We start from the raw sequence: 16,634 nt of genomic DNA on the forward strand, positions 1-16,634 counted from the left end.
TAACGATTTCAGCTTCGGTGCTTTCTATCAGCGCTTGAAGTTCCGGTACTTTACCAACGCAGCTTCGACAGTTTACAATTACAATACCGATTGCTGCTTGGTCCCCGCATGTCCTGACTTTGCCCCGCACCCGTTGAGGCTGTTGCCCTTTCTGCACTTGCCCGAGGCCATCTAACCTAAAAAACCGCCCAGCCCACGCCACACAACCCCTGCTACCCGTGTAGCCGCTTGTTGCGTGTAGTGGACTCCTGACCTATCCAGCGGAACCCGAAACCCCACCACCCTATGGCGCAAGTCGAAGAATCTGCAGCCCACATGGTCGCAGAACCGTCTCAACCTCTGATTCAGACCCTCCACTCGGCTCTGTACCAAAGGTCCGCAGTCAGTCCTGTCGACGATGCTGCAGATGGTGAGCTCTGCTTTCATCCCGCTAGCGAGACTGGCAGTCTTCACCAAATCAGATAGCCGCCGGAAGCCAGAGAGGATTTCCTCCGATCCATAGCGACACACATCATTGGTGCCGACATGAGCGACCACCTGCAGATGGGTGCACCCTGTACCCTTCATGGCATCCGGAAGGACCCTTTCCACATCTGGAATGACTCCCCCCGGTATGCAAACGGAGTGCACTTTGGTTTTCTTCCCCTCCCTTGCTGCCATATCCCTAAGGGGCCCCATTAAGCGCCTGACGTTGGAGCTCCCAACTACCAGTAAGCCCACCCTCTGTGACTGCCCGGATCTTGCAGACTGAGGGGCAACCTCTGGAACAGGACAAGCAGCCATGTCAGGCTGAAGATCAGAATCAGCCTGAGACAGAGCCCGAAACCGGTTCGTCAGACAAACTGGAGAGGCCTTCCGTTCAGCCCTCCGGAATGTCTTTCGCCCCCTGCCACACCTTGAGACGACCTCCCACTCTACCACAGGTGAGGGAGCAGCCTCAATGCGGGCAGTCGGGCAACCACAGTCGTAGTCCGATCGGGGGATGCGTGGGACGAGCTGGCCGTCCCCGACAAACCCCCATCCGGACCCCCACAGTGATGCCCATTGGCAACAGCCTCAAGCTGTGTGACCGAAGCCAACACTGCCTGAAGCTGGGAGCGAAGGGATGCCAACTCAGCCTGCATCCGAACACAGCAGTTGCAGTCCCTATCCATGCTAAAAACTTGTGCAAAGAACGTCTGAACTAATCTACAGAGAGCGCAAACAAAACGACACAAAATTGAAGCGGTTATTAAAATACAAGATTGCCTAGTAAATGCAGTAATGCTGCCACTTGTGCACTGCTGACACACTGCTCGGCGGCGGAAGGAGACTACGCGATTTAACACTATTCGAGTACTAAAACGTGATGCTACAACTCTCAAATACTATAATACGCCCGAAATTTATGAATTAAACAATGCAAGTACCAAAAACACGCAAAGAAATTAAGAATTAAACTATGTAACAAATGAGTGAGCTAGGAGTATACGACTTGCTGCTGCAGCTGCTTATCCAACGGCGGCAGGGAGCACACTGACTGTGACCAACCGACACTGGCCGTTCAAAACAAAAACAGATGACAGACGACTACGCGAATTTACACTATTCAGGTACTAAAACGCGATGCTACAACTCTCAAATACTATAATACGCCCGAAATTTATGAATTAAACAATGCAAGTACCAAAACCACGCAAAGAAATTAAGAATTAAACTATGTAACAAATGAGTGAGCTAGGAGTATACGACTTGCTGCTGCAGCTGCTTATCCAACGGCGGCAGGGAGCAAGATGTCAAGTATGTGCAACAGTTTTTTATGCTAAATTGTGTGATATTAGAAAGCATTCGAAAACTATTAAGCATAAACAAAAAATTGATTAAAAAAAAACACAAACCATCTTACCTGTGAAAATTGTCCCGAAAACTACAGTTAGAATAGCAAGCAGAGCGGAAGGCGCCCTTTCTTTATTTATTGCTGAACATTGTCCAATTTTAGCTGTGGATGATTTAGAAATACCGTGCAAGAAGGTGTTTTCCGGTGATGAGGGCGCTAAAAACATCCAATTATATCGTACAAAGTGCACAACAATATAACTGAAGCTTTGGCTCCATATTTTACACAATCATTGGTTGAAGATATAGGTAACCAAAAATACAGTGTACTAATAGATGAATCCACAGAGGTATCAATATCTAAATTCAACAAAGACTGCCAAGCAACGTTACGATCCTGAAAAAAATGTCAATGCTGAATGTTGAAGAAACACTAAAAGTGAATAAAAATATTGCTGTAGCGGATGTAGCCAAAGAATTGGGTTTTAGTGGCGATTTCGTAGACGGTATGATGCAAGAATGGCATAATATCAACTTCATTAGGTGGAATAACACTACTAACACTGTTCGATTTTGGAGTGAGGTTTTGCAGTATAAAAATGCCGCAGGGGCGAATCCTTTTTCTTTGATTTCACAGCTAGCAATGACTGTTCTATGCCCACCGCATTCAAATGCAGAAGTGGAAAGAATATTCAATTCTATGAACATTATAAAAACCAAACTATGTAACAGATTATCGTTAAACACAATTAACGCTTTGATCATATTGAGAGACCAACTGAAGAAACAAAATAAAGATTGTGCATCTTTTGACATACCGTCAGACGTATTGGAGCTTATTGGAACGAACAAAAATTACTCTTTTGCGACAAAACAGGTCGAACTTTAACATCATCTTTAGAGCGACGTTCAGCCCTCTACATCAACTACAGTTCTGTCAGAGCATGAAACAGAAGAGTTATTCGATCTTCTGAGTGACGACGATGAATAGCTCACATACCGGCATGTACATATTTTGTAACCTAATTTGAGTTCTTGCTTTCTTTTGTTACAAATACAGTTGTATATTTCTAGTATATTTGACTACTGTGATTAAAACAACAATTTATGTGTTGTGTCAATGTTGATAACATGTTTAATTAAACGTTAGCGTATTTTATATGTATGTTGCTGCAAGCGATGCGTCATTTAATTAAGACAATATAGCAATTACATATGAGACAATTTTTATTAATACTTTATTAACCCCCCCCCCCCCCCCCCACTGGCTTATTGCACCATTCACAGCACGAAATTTTCGATACACCCCTAGTAAAATCAGTTTAGCGACTTTCTAGCGACTTTTGATATTGAATCTAGCGACTCGGGTTTTTTAGAGTTGGCAACACTGGTACTTCCCAATGTACCACTTATTAGCACTGTTGTCTGTCCACTGTTACGGGCACGGAATGCCAAAATAAAAGTAGTGCAAGACTCGTGTTACGATACGGAAGCAAAGAACGACAGCAATGCTCCAAGTGCCCTGGCACTTGCGGGATGCAGAATGACATGCGGAAATGTTGCCACGAATGGTGCCACTTTATGAACACAAATATACACATAGTAAGAAACGAACAACGCAGTCACAAGAGTACACAGAAAGTCGTATGCGAGAGTGTGCTTAATTCTTGTAATTTCGGAGAACGTTCTCAGGGTTGCATGAATAAAGCAATTCGGAGAACATTTTTCACCTGAGAATGTTATCAGCTTGAGCATAAGGGCGAAGGAAGTTTCTCAACGCTGAGAACATTTTCCAGTTTCGTATGAATAAAACTAGACAAGATTTTCACAACAACATTCTCTGATTTTTTGAAGAGAGGTACGTAACATGCGCCTAGTTGAGAACGGTCAGTTGAAGTTCGATTTATCGAGTTTTTTTAAAAGTAAAATCGCAGAATTTATATTGCTTGGAAGCAAAAAACGATATATTTAGTCCAATGATATACTGAAGAGAGAAATTGTGGTAGATTATACAGGTTTAACAATAAAAATATTATTTTGTCGATGAATGACGCAACAATCCACAATTTAGCGAACGAATCACTTCCTTCCCGATAATCATGATAGAAGGGGACGACCTTTCAAGCAAAGTAAAAATGAAAACTTTTTGTGTTATTTGGAAGACCCAGGTTTTCAGGCTGGTGTAGGAGAAGACTAAGTTATACACAAGACCGTGGCGCTGAGATTCTTATATGTTCTTCATCATATTACTCAAAAATCACCTTTGTGGGTCCTATTTTCTAGAAACGTAGGAGAACTAGAAACAATAGCAGTTAAGCAGCAACCAAGTTATCAGTTTTCATGCGCAGTGGGGACCCTCGATTGCACGTACATGCTAATCATGAAAGCTACCGTACATGGAGACGAATACATGAACTGAAAGCTTTTCTGATATCAGTGTGCAAGCGATGTGTGATTATAGTGAACTATATACTAATGGCAGTGCTTCATGATCTGGCTCCGTACATGAGGGACTGATGACCTTGGAAGTTAAGTACCATAGTGCTCAGAGCCGTACATGAGGCTAAGATATGGAAAAACCTTGATGTGTGCCATGTACTAAGAGACAACTTGTGTAATGCTTTAATTTTAAGAGATGAAAGGTATGGCGTTGCATGATGTTTAATGGCACCATTCCAGAATCCTCAGACACCTGATTAAAGGGCCTGCAAAAGTCTTCAGCATAGCAGAACGAAGCTGTTTTGGAAAATTCAGGGGAAGAGATGATTATTTCACTAGGTAACTACAGCAACAGTGACACTTCAAACATCTTTCATAATGACGGGAGTGATGTCAATGGAGTTTTTCCATTATCACCATAGAAATGAAACACAGATGGATTCAGCAGCCTGTTTGGAGTGCATAGTTTGTAACTGAAAGTAGCTACATAACAGAATTGTATTGCTATAAGTTTTGAAATTTTAATAAGAAGGCCTTAGCAGTAACTAATTCCATATGAAGTTCATTTCAGGAATTCAGTCTGTACCACACAAAATAAATGTTGCTGCAATATTAATGTACTGTGTTTTGTATCGCTTTTGTTCATTCTCCCAGTCAATTGTCCTATTGAAGATACGTTTTCTCACAGCATCAGTCTTAAGTTTTGTTATGTTAGAAATAAATAGGATGATCAGATAAATTAATAACTGGTTAATTACAAATCTAGTGGTCTGTTTCTCATAACGAAACGGCACGGACGACCGTTTTAGTACAGAGTATTCTAAAGTGACTTTGCAACTTGAACTACATACAAAATTTTACTGAGAAGACCTATACAAGTGTTGCAGGTGTCATCTTGTAGCAAAATACTGCAAGTTCCGTTCTATACATTCACTTCAACTTTAACTTCCAGTCTGAATGAATGTGTCTGTCATTGGCCAAACAGCAAACGTCCCATCTGACAAAATCTTGCTACTCTTTATTCAGCATATCAGGCGCCACTTCCGCAATTGCAGTCTGTACAGCTTAGGTGGTATCTTTTTCGTAACACTCTACAGAGTGTAGACTGAGGGAATCCAAGCTCTCGTGTCTCATGATGCTTTGATTTCCTTAGAAATCCAAGCTCTCGTGACTCATGATGCTTTGATTTCCTTAGACCTCGAACAAAACTCTCTCTCACTCGCTCGACAACAACCTCAGAATCTTGTAGGCGACCTGGAGATTTGTTGTGATGAATGCTGCAGCCAGTTAGAACGAAATTCAGGTGGAATAAATCGTAGGCCTACTAGCAACTTCCTTACGGTACTCCGTACGAAATTGTTATACCCTTGTCGTTGACTTTTTTTTTTTTTTCGTTCAAAACACGCAACGGGCATATTCTGATCCTGTGAAGTCTACTGTTTCGGTTTTCAGTTTTGTGTCGTTGCTAGTGGCGGAATTCGGTACTAGAACAATAGGCGAATGAAACTTTTACTACAATATTGCACTTTATGCAATAGATTTTCAATTTCGTAGTCGTTCCTAGTAACGTTATTCGGTACTGCAACCATAAGTGAATGAAACTTGAAGTATTTTGTTAGAAGATGGCACCTTAACCATACGTCTAAGTCGTTTCAGTAAAATTCTATATGAATGTGAAGTTCTAAAGTGCCTTTAGAATCATTCTATTCTTAACACACGACCATTGTGCGTCTTACTTAACCAAAATTAACTCGTGTTAGAAAACTCTGACAGAGTTTCGGTGATGAAAAAGTGACATATTCGTAAGAGTTCGTTAACATTATGTGCTCACCTAACATCAATAACAAAAAAGTTTCCCGCATGTCGAAAATTCGGTAGTATCGTCAAAATGCATTTTCGTAAACTGTCTGTAATCGTCTTAATAATTTGTTGCTGCACGTAAAACATGAATCGGAACATAATCCAATTCTTCCAGCACACATTGATGGCAGTTCCATATTTGTACAGTGAATAGTTTGTCCGAGTGGGCGAGTTGAATAAACTGGAAGATTATGCACGTGTTCTGTGCGGGACGAGTCACACAACGCATAACGAGAATCTTCTCAAGAAGGACGGGAAGTAATTAGAAAGAAATGTCTCGTCAGAGAATATGTTTAGAACTTTTTCTTAATGCGAAATTGAGAAGTTTCTCAGAGAATATTCTTTTGCTTTGAGAATCTCCTCTACAGAATGTCCTTTTTGCTCTTCGTACGACCCAATAACGAAACAGCGAGACAAAGACAATAATCAACATAATGAAATATACTCGTTCATTGTTCTTAATGTCGATTTTGTATGTCTACATCGTTTTGACGGTACACCGCAGAACACCGTGGAGGGGATAGGAATGGGACCCTATTCCAGAGCTTAATCTTGCAGAAATGTGGGACACTGAAGCGGCCTACTGTAGCGAGAGCGGGGTGGAGGCAATACTTGAAGCAGTTGACTGGATGTCGAAGTTCGCAGAGAAGGTAGGATGACTGGCCCGACAGTCTGTGTCGCTAGAGGATGGTGTGGCTGAAGGAACCACTAGTAACTGTTGTTAGTTGTCTTCTTCCACATGGTTCCTCAACATCCAGGCTGACTTGAGGCACAAAATGGAGACAGTTAAAGGATTACCATTAGGTAATATGGTAAACGTTTGTTACCATTGTTGGAGTTCTTTCTGGGGCCGGAATATGGCTCCTTGAGTGCAGCATGAACTGTTTCGTCTCAGAGAGTCACATATGTGCAATCGCTTAATGCGTTATACACGAAAACTTGCTGCACAGTGTGAGTTTGATGAGATGGTGTACGGATGTGAGCTATGTGATGTCTATTTTATTTACCAAGGTCGGCAATTCTGAGGTTACAGCCGGTTGAGAAGGCAAGAGGAAGGCCACAGCAGTGTCAGACATTCACCACACAAAAGATCGGCGAGAGAGGATGTCAGATCATCCTTATAAACTCTCCATACACCTACTAGAAACCATGTTAATGCTTTGGTCCGCTGCAAATCGTGACACATCAACACGGCTTTCAGGGTTTGGTGCCACTTTTCAATCACCCCATCATTTTAAGGCTGGTAGATAGTTGTGTAGAAGGTGCTGTATCGATGCTTAACACTTGCAGTGTCAGCAGCCAATATCACTTCAGTGCTATGAAGGTGCCTAAAACATAGGGGACAATGCTGTGAAAGACAGAGTGTCATGCTCGAGCGCCCACCAGGAGGTGGCCCAAGCACTGCAAGAGGCCGCGGACCACACAGACCTATTCTCGTCTGCAAGACATGTGATCGAAAATAAGCCCAGCTGTATCCTAATACTGAGTAGTATCTAGGGCATCTCTTGGATCATACCAGACCAGTTCACTCTTAGTGAATTTTCCTGGGCCAGGAACCGATTCTGCAAGGAGTCCATCAATCAGGATTCTCATTCGAGAGCCACCTCCATGATGTCACTGCCATTCAAGTCTGGCTTTGCAACGCCAGGAGCTGCTAGCTGAAGACTTAGAGTGTTTGTGGCTTCCTTGTTGAATAAGATGGGGATTATGTTATCATGGCAGACTTTTGGACTCGTCAGTCTATTCCAACTTACAAATGGCTACCTGTCAGACTTAGACGGTTTTGCTCCCTATGGCACTTAAACTTTGTTCATTTAGTTTGCACTTTAACTTTAAGCGTCCTGTGGGACTTAGACTTTTATAAAGAGTGTATTTAGGGAATTTAATGACAATGTAATCGAACTTCAGCCACTAGAAGTATTACTGCTATATTTTAAGAAGTCATTTATATTTTGTTTCAGTCCACATCGGAGTAGATAGGCTATTAATCTTTGATAAATAAACTTCTTTAATCATTACTACCTGGATATTTTTTGTGCTTATTGGAAGCATTGCACTCCACATAATGCGCACAATTCTGTTGGAGGACATATTACATATTTCACAAATGTGCTCCAATCCAGGTTGTCAGCGTTTGTGTGTGTTATCCACTTAACTGTGCGCTCATTACAACATTGCTTACAGCATTACAGAACCAGTGGATCCCTCTATCCAGCTGTATGCTGCGATAGCAATGGAAATATTATCGATGGCAGTGCTGCTAAAGCAGAGTTAATAAGCACAGCCTTCCGAAATTCCTTCACTAAAGAAGACAAAGTAAATATTCCAGAATTAGAATCAAGAACAGTTGCTAAAATGAGTAACTTAGACGTCGGTATCCTCGGAGCCGTGAAGCAATTTAAATCACTCAATAAAAGCAAGTCTTCCGGTAAAGACTGTATACCAGTGAGGTGCCATTCAAGTATGCTTATGCAATAGCTTCATATTTAACAATCATATATAGCCGCTCGCTAGATAAAAGATCCGTACCCAGACTGGAAAGTTGCCCGGGTAGCACAAATATTCAAGAAAGACAAAAGAAGTAATTCACTAAATTACAGATCCATATCACTAACGTCGATATACAGCAGGATTTTGGAAAATATATTGTATTTGAATATACCTAGAAGAGAATGTCTCTTCACACACAGTCAACACGGATTTAGAAAACATCGTTCTTGTGAAACACAACTAACTCTTTACTCACACGAAATGTTGAGTGCTATCGACAAGTGATTTTAAATTGATTCCGTATTTCCAGATTTCCAGATGGCTTTTGACACCGTACCTCACAAGCAGCTTGTAATCAAATTGCGCACCTATGGAATATCACCTCGGTTATGGGACTGGATTCGTGACTATCTGTCAGAGAGATCATAATTCGTAATAATTTACAGATTCAAATGGCTCTAAGCACTATGGGGCTTAACATCTGAGGTCATCAGTCCCCTAGACTTAGAACTACTTAAACCTAACTAACCTAAGGACATCACACACATCCATGCCCGAGGCAGGATGCGGACCTGCGACCGCAGCAGCAGCGTTGTTCCGGACTGGAGCGCCTAGAACCGCTCGGCCACAACGGCCGGAAGTAATTTACGGAAAATCATCGAGTAAAATAGAAGTGATTTCTGGGGTTCCCCAAGGTAGTGTTACAAACCCTCTGTTCCTTATCTACATAAACGATTTAGGAGACTATCTGAGCAGCCGTCTTAGGTTTTTTGCACATTATGCTGTCGTTTATCGTCTAGTTGACATCTAAAGATCAAAATCAATTGCAAAACGATTTAGATAAGGTATCTATATGGTACAAAAATTGGCAATTGGCCCCAAATGAAGAAAAGTGTGAGGTCATCCACGTGAGTACTAAAAGGAATCCGTTAAACTTCGGTTACACGATAAATCTATCAAATCTAAAGGTGGGAAATTCCTGTAAATAGCTAGGAATTACAATTACGAACAAATTAAATTGGAAAGACTATATAGAAAATGTTGTGGGGAAGGCGAACCAAAGACTGCGTTTTACTGGCATCCTTTTAAGATGCAAGAGATCTACTAAGGAGACTGCCTACACTATCCTTGACCGTCCTCTTTTGGAGTACTTGCCAGATAGGGTTAACGGAGAGACAGGCACGGACACGAAACAGGATCTGGGGTGGACATCATTAACACAAAAGGGAAATCAGAGTTCCCACGAAAATATATAGAAGTCCGTTTTTGTTCGCGATCTGTTCGATATTGGAGTAATAGAGAATTATTGTGAAGTTGGATCGATGAACCCTCTGCCAGGTATTTAAGTTTGATTTGCAGAGTAGGCACGAAAGTATATATGTAGGTGCATACACGTGTGGAGTGCCTTTCGTGAATTGACTTCATGTAACGTAACGTGGTACTTTTATGACAAGCTCCATAAGATACGTGAAATACTGTATTTTACATAACAGGTGAAATTAATTGTAGTCTCTCCACTCCACCCCTCATTATCTTCACGTTCTTCCCTTGGATCGGATGATAGCAGCATAAGACCTTTGAAACCGGTCACCTTGGAACAATGAAAGTTCCCACAGTGCGATAGCGGCGTACGAAGTTCGTTCTTCATTTCCGACCGAGAGAATTGCTATCTCTATTCTCATAAATGAAACGACCTGGGCTCCCACTTGTATTGATAAAAAAAACTATAGGCAGCACTGCCTTTCTTGATGAACTCTGGCTTTCAAATGTGGGTTTCGTTCGCTAGTGCTATCGCCCCACTATGGAAGACTGGTGCACATGTTTTTCGGCACTGGAATCTAAGATAGCACTCATGGCACACCCTTTCGCACACGATTAAACTTAGCGTGTTTAACAACCTTCATCACCTCCTCTCCAAGCAGCCTGCCGAAATAGCCACTCGTGGCCGCCAGGACCTGAGTCAAATCGAATCTGGTCTACATCTATACTGTTCAAACCACTTTACAGTGCGTGGTGAAGGATATTTCCAGTACCACTTTCTCATCCCCCGTCCCACTCACAAATGACACGTAGTAAAAATATCGGTAAACCTCCACATTGGCACTGCCTAACATATTCAGTTGCCACACACCTGCTCATTTCTGAGGTGACAAAAGTCACGGGATTCCTCCTAATATCGTGTCGGACATCCTTTTTCCCGGCGTAGTGTAGCGAAACGACGTTGCATGGACTCAACAAATCGTTGGTAGTCCCCTGAAGAAATATTGGGCAATTCTGCCGCTATAGTCACCTGTAATTGCAGAAGTGTTGCCGGGACAGGATTTTCTGCACGACCTGACCTTTCAATTGTGTCCCACAAATGTTCGATGGGATCATGTTGGGCGATCTGGTTGACAAATTATTGGCTCGAATTTTCCAGAATGTTCTTCAAACCAGTCGCAAACAACTGTAGCCTCGCAACATGACCGATTGTCATCCACTAAAATTCCGTCAATGAATGGCTTCAGATGGTCTCCAGGTTGCCGACCATAACCATTTTCAGTCAGTGACTGGCCCAGTTGGTGCAGGGGATCCAGTCCATTCCATGTAAACACAGCCCACACCATTATGCAGCCATCAGCAGGTTGCATCACGCCTTGTTGACAACTTGGGTGCATAGCTTCGTGGGAATTAAGCCAGACTCGAACCCTATCATTGGCTCTTAGCAACTGAAATCGGGTTTCATCTGATGAGGCCTCGGTTTTCCAGTCGTCTAGGGCCCAACCGACATGGTCTAGAGCCCAGGAGAGGTGCTCCAGATGATGTCGTGCTGTTAACAAAGACAGTCGGCATTGTTCATCTGCTACCATAGCCCATTAACGCCAAATTTCGCAGAACAGTCCTAACAGATACATTAATCGTACATCTCACAGTGATTCCTACAGCTATTTGATGCAGTGTCTGTTAGCATGTCTGTTAGCACTAACAACTCTACTCAAATGCTGTTGCTCGTGGCCATTAAGTAAAGGCCATTGGCGATTGTGTTAGTAGTGGGCCAAAGACAGCAAGATCCCACTCTTCATTGTTGCCAAATTTATTCAAGATGGGGGATCTAAGACGGCAGCCATATATTTGGCAATGTCACTATGACATCATGGCCGGAAGTACAATTTTGATACGTAAATAGGTCAACTGGGCTACCTCCACTGACTTTAACCCCACCCACCTTCCAACTCCCTCCCTATCTCCCCTCCCCTCTATCCCCTTCCCTAACTGGAAATTGATGGGAAAAGGACACAGCCTGTGCTGGGCAGGATGGACTTAAGTCATTATTTTGTATGCATTATTTATTTAATCAGTTTGAGTAGTTATAAGAGAAGCCCCTTCCTGTGTTCACCTTGAGGTCCAAAGTCCAACTGACCTAATTTACAGCATCAAAAGCAGGGGGCACTGTTAGCCCTCCCTCCCTCCCTCTTCCAGCAGAGACTCTGGGGTGAACGTGTTGCCTCTTGCACTTTGGAAGACTGACTGGACTTTTATCGAATGATCTACAGTTACAGCACATGCATTTATCAGGATAACCTGCGAAGAGCAACTTAACCCCGTCCTAGTGCATCTTCATTATTTGATGAAGCATATTCATCTTCTTCCTACATTTACCAAAATTGCTTTTGAGTGTCATGCAGGTAGCTATTGACACAGTCCTCAGCTGCATGATTACAGCTAATGTACCCATTAAACTATTCTTTCTCCAGCACAGACATCTCATCCATTTGACAAATAGTACAAATAGTAAACAATTATGTCCGTTGCCCCATTCCAGCAGTGAGGCACACAGTGAGCGAATTTCCCACCTGTTTGCATTGGACTGCCATTCTGGCTTTCATGACAGGTGGGGAGGGAGGGAAGACTGACAGTGCCCTCTGGTGGTAATGTTGTGAACTAGATCAGTTGGACTTCGGACTTCAAGGTCAACACAGGATGGGGCTTCTGTCTTTAACAACTCAAATTGTTTAAATAACCAATGCATACAAAATAAAGACTTATGTTCATCCTATCCAGCAGACCAGTACAGACTGAGTCCTCTTCCCATAAATTTCCAGATGGGGGAGGGTATGGGAGGGTGGGTGGAGTTAGGTTAATGGAGGTAGCCCAGTTCACCTGTTTTTCCGCCGAAATTTCAACTTCCTGTCATGGCATCACTGCAATATTGGCACATCTATGGCCGCAATATTGGATCCGCTATCTTGAATACATTCAGCAACAGTGCAGAGAGGGGCCATGTTGTCTGTGTCCCACTACTACTACTTGCATTGTCTGTGGTGACATGTAATGCCTGAAATTCGGTATCCTCGGCTCACTCTTGACACAGTGGATCCAGGAATACTGAATTCCCTAACGATTTCCGAAATGGAATGTCCCACGCATCTAGCTCCAACTAACATTCCGCGTTCAAAGTCTGTTAGTCTCTGTCGTGCAGCCATAGTCACGTCGGAAAACTATTCACATAAATCATCTGCGTTCAATTGATAGCTCCACCAATGCACTGCCCTTTTATACCTTCTGTATGTAATACTATCGCTATCTGCGTATGTTCATATTGCTATCGCACGAATTTTGTCCCCTCAGAGTACACTGTGGCAGCAGCGCACCAAGCAGAGAGAAAGCTACACTACTGCCCATTAAAACTGCTACACCAAGAAGAAAAGCAGATTAAACAGGTATTCATTGCACAAATATATTATACTAGAACTGACATGTGATCACATTTTCACGCAATTTTGGTGCATAGATCCTGAGAAATCAGTACCCAGAACAACCACCTCTGGCTGTAATAATGGCCTTTATACGCCTGGGCATTGAGTTGAACAGAGTTTGGATGGCGTGTACAGGTACAGCTGCCCATGCAGCTTCAACACGATACCACAGTTCATCAAGAGTAGTGACTGGCGTATTGTGACGGGCCAGTTGCTCACCACCATTGACCAGACGTTTTCAGTTGGTGAGAGATCTGGAGAATGTGCTGGCTAGGGCAGTAATCGAACATTTTCTGTATCCAGAAAGACCCCTATAGGACCTACAACATGCGGTCGTGCATTATCCTGCTGAAATGTAGGGTTTTGCAGGGATCGAATGAAGGGTGGAACACGGGTCGTAACACATCTGAAATGTAACGTGCACTGTTCAAAGTGCCGTCAATGCGAACAAGAGGTGACTGATACGTGTAACCAATGGCACCCCATACCATCACGTCGGGTGATACGCCAGTATGGCGATGACAAATACGCGCTTCCAATGTACGTTCACCGCGATGTCGCCAAACACGGATGCGACCATCATGATGCTATAAACAGAACCTGGATTCATCCGAAACAATGACGTTTTGCCATTCGTGCACCCAGGTTCGTCGTTGAGTACACTGTCGCAGGCGCTCCTGTCTGTGATGCAGTGTCAAGGGTAACCGCAGCCATGGTCTCCGAGCTGATAGTCCATGCTGCTGCAAACGTCGTCGAACTGTTCGTGCAGATGGTTGTTTCCCTGCAAACGTCCCCATCTGTTGACTCAGAGATCGAGACGTGGCTGCACGATCCGTTACAGCCATGCGGATAAGATGCCTGTCATCTCGACTGCTAGTGATACGAGGCCGTTGGGATCCAGCACGGCGTTCCGTATTACCCTCTTGAACCCACCGATTCCATATTTTGCTAACAATCATTGGATCTCGACCAACGCGAGCAGCAATGTCGCGATACGATAAACCGCAATCGTGATAGGCTACAATCCGACCTTTATCAAAGTCGGAAAGGTGATGGTACGCATTTCTCCTCCTTACACGAGGCATCACAACAACGTTTCACCAGGCAACGCCGGTCAACTACTGTTTGTGTATGAGAAATCGGTTGGAAACTTTCCTCATGTCAGCACGTTGTAGGTGTCGCCACCGGTGCCAACCTTGTGTGAATGCTCTAAAAGCTAATCATTCGCGTATCACAGCATCTTCTTCCTGTCGGTTAAATTTCGCGTCTGTAGCACGTCATCTTCATAGTGTAGCAATTTTAATGGCCGGTAGTGTACATTTCTAAATACGACATCAAATGAGTGCGAGTAGGAGGTTTATAGTTTATATTGATTTGTGACATAGTTTTTACGTTAGAGGTCACATGTAGTGCCATAAAAATGGGCACTAACTAAAAATGTTACCACATTTGTTTTTCTTTAGTTTCCCAAGGGCCCTGGGAGGTATGAAACGGTACACTACAGGACAGTTTATCAACGACTCTGTTGTAACCTACAGACATTTACTGAAGAATGTTGTATTCTTTTAAGAACAAAAAGGGGCTAGCAAACAGTAGAAGCCCTGACCTTTTGCAGAAATACGGCTAGTGTCTACTCAACAATGTGAAGTTTTATTCTTTGCTTTCCAGTCAGATCATGAACGTGGAACGTAGGAAACTTTTGCGAAATACAATACCTGCATTAATGAAAGCACCAAATAAGCCACCACAAGTAGCTGATGGGAAAACCACACAACCGTGATAATAAAACGTCAAATGCAATAGAACTGTTTTAACGCAGAAAAACTAGAACTACAATTGTTGCCACCTCTGAGACACAGCGCAAGAATCTTCAAAACATTCGCTTTTGAAGCAATAGTAATTACATTTACAAATATATTCGTGCATTAGAAAGTCGAGTTAAATATAAGAATGTGCATACCACTGGACTCCATCCAAAATAGTTAAGTGACAATGAAAGTGTCTATCATAACAAGAACAGACAACAAAAGAAGTACATGCTACTCCTGTATGAAATATGTAAGTTGCAGTTACACACATATTCGAAAGTATTTCTTGATGAATAAACTGTAGCTTACATCATTGAATGAGTGAGATGCGGCTGTTTTTATATGTATTTTACGATCATTCATGTCTGCTTCTAATTTACTAATGCTTGAAGCAAAAATATAATAACTGTTTAGTTAATTATGCAGAAAAATAATTAAAAATCAATATTAATCTTACAATTCGCTTTCTCGCCGCTAGAGGTGCTAGTGTCGTTTAATTAGCAAACGGTAATAATTTTCACAGCAGTGAATACCGCAACTGTGTATGTTGGGCTATGAGAATAGCTTCACTTTGTCGATTTTCTCGTTCTCATTTCGTTGGACTTAAGTGGGAGCAAATAAAGTATTGCTCGACTCTTCCCGCAAAGTACTCTTGCGAATTTCAATAGCAAATCTCTCTGTGAAGCTCAGCGCCTCTTTTTTAGCGTCTGTGACTTAAGTTCGTTGCGTATATCCGTAACGCTCTCGCGCCGACTGCGCCTGGATGCAGAGCATGTTCCCCAGTCTCTTGTCTGTTCCTCTCCTTCCACAGTTGCTCTTGTGTTCTTCTAGTTGTTTTTCCACAGTTATTTTCACAATACCCAAGTACGCATACCTACAACTACATTGACCGTCCTTTAAATGCATGTTTTTCCAGTAAACTGCCAGGGCCCTTGGCCGATCTTAAGCCTTCTTGTAAAATTGGGGTGGGTTTATAGACTACGGCGATATTCCGTTTCTTCAAGATCTGTCCTATGCTGTTATTAACATCTTTAATAAGTGATGGGGTCTCCTTGTAGTTAACAGACGTCTGAACATCTCTACGATCTTCGCATCGCCGCTTTAATGTTTTTTATGTCAGTCGCCAACACATTAATGTTTTGGATCAATATTTATTCTTCGTCAACACATCAGTGAAATATTTCAATTGTGTATCGAGCAGCTCTGGTACAGATATACGCCGAGCTATACATCCCACTTTTACCGTAGATGGTGATTTGAATCCCTGCGTAGGTTACGGTCCATGTGTGTGTAGGTTCCTGATACTCCATGTGACCTAAGGTACCATCCTTTTTCTTGCAGACTCGAGCGCCCAGAAAATGTAATCTATCATTTAATTCCTCCTCCGTAGGTAAATTAATTTCCGGATGAGCCTCACTGGGCTGTTCATTAACACGGCCTTTGTGATGTCTCCACAACACACATAACGGAACCAGATGTCCAACTG

The sequence above is a fragment of the Schistocerca cancellata genome, chromosome 9, assembly GCF_023864275.1.
Source record: "Schistocerca cancellata isolate TAMUIC-IGC-003103 chromosome 9, iqSchCanc2.1, whole genome shotgun sequence".
In the NCBI taxonomy this organism is placed as follows: Eukaryota; Metazoa; Arthropoda; class Insecta; order Orthoptera; family Acrididae; genus Schistocerca; species Schistocerca cancellata.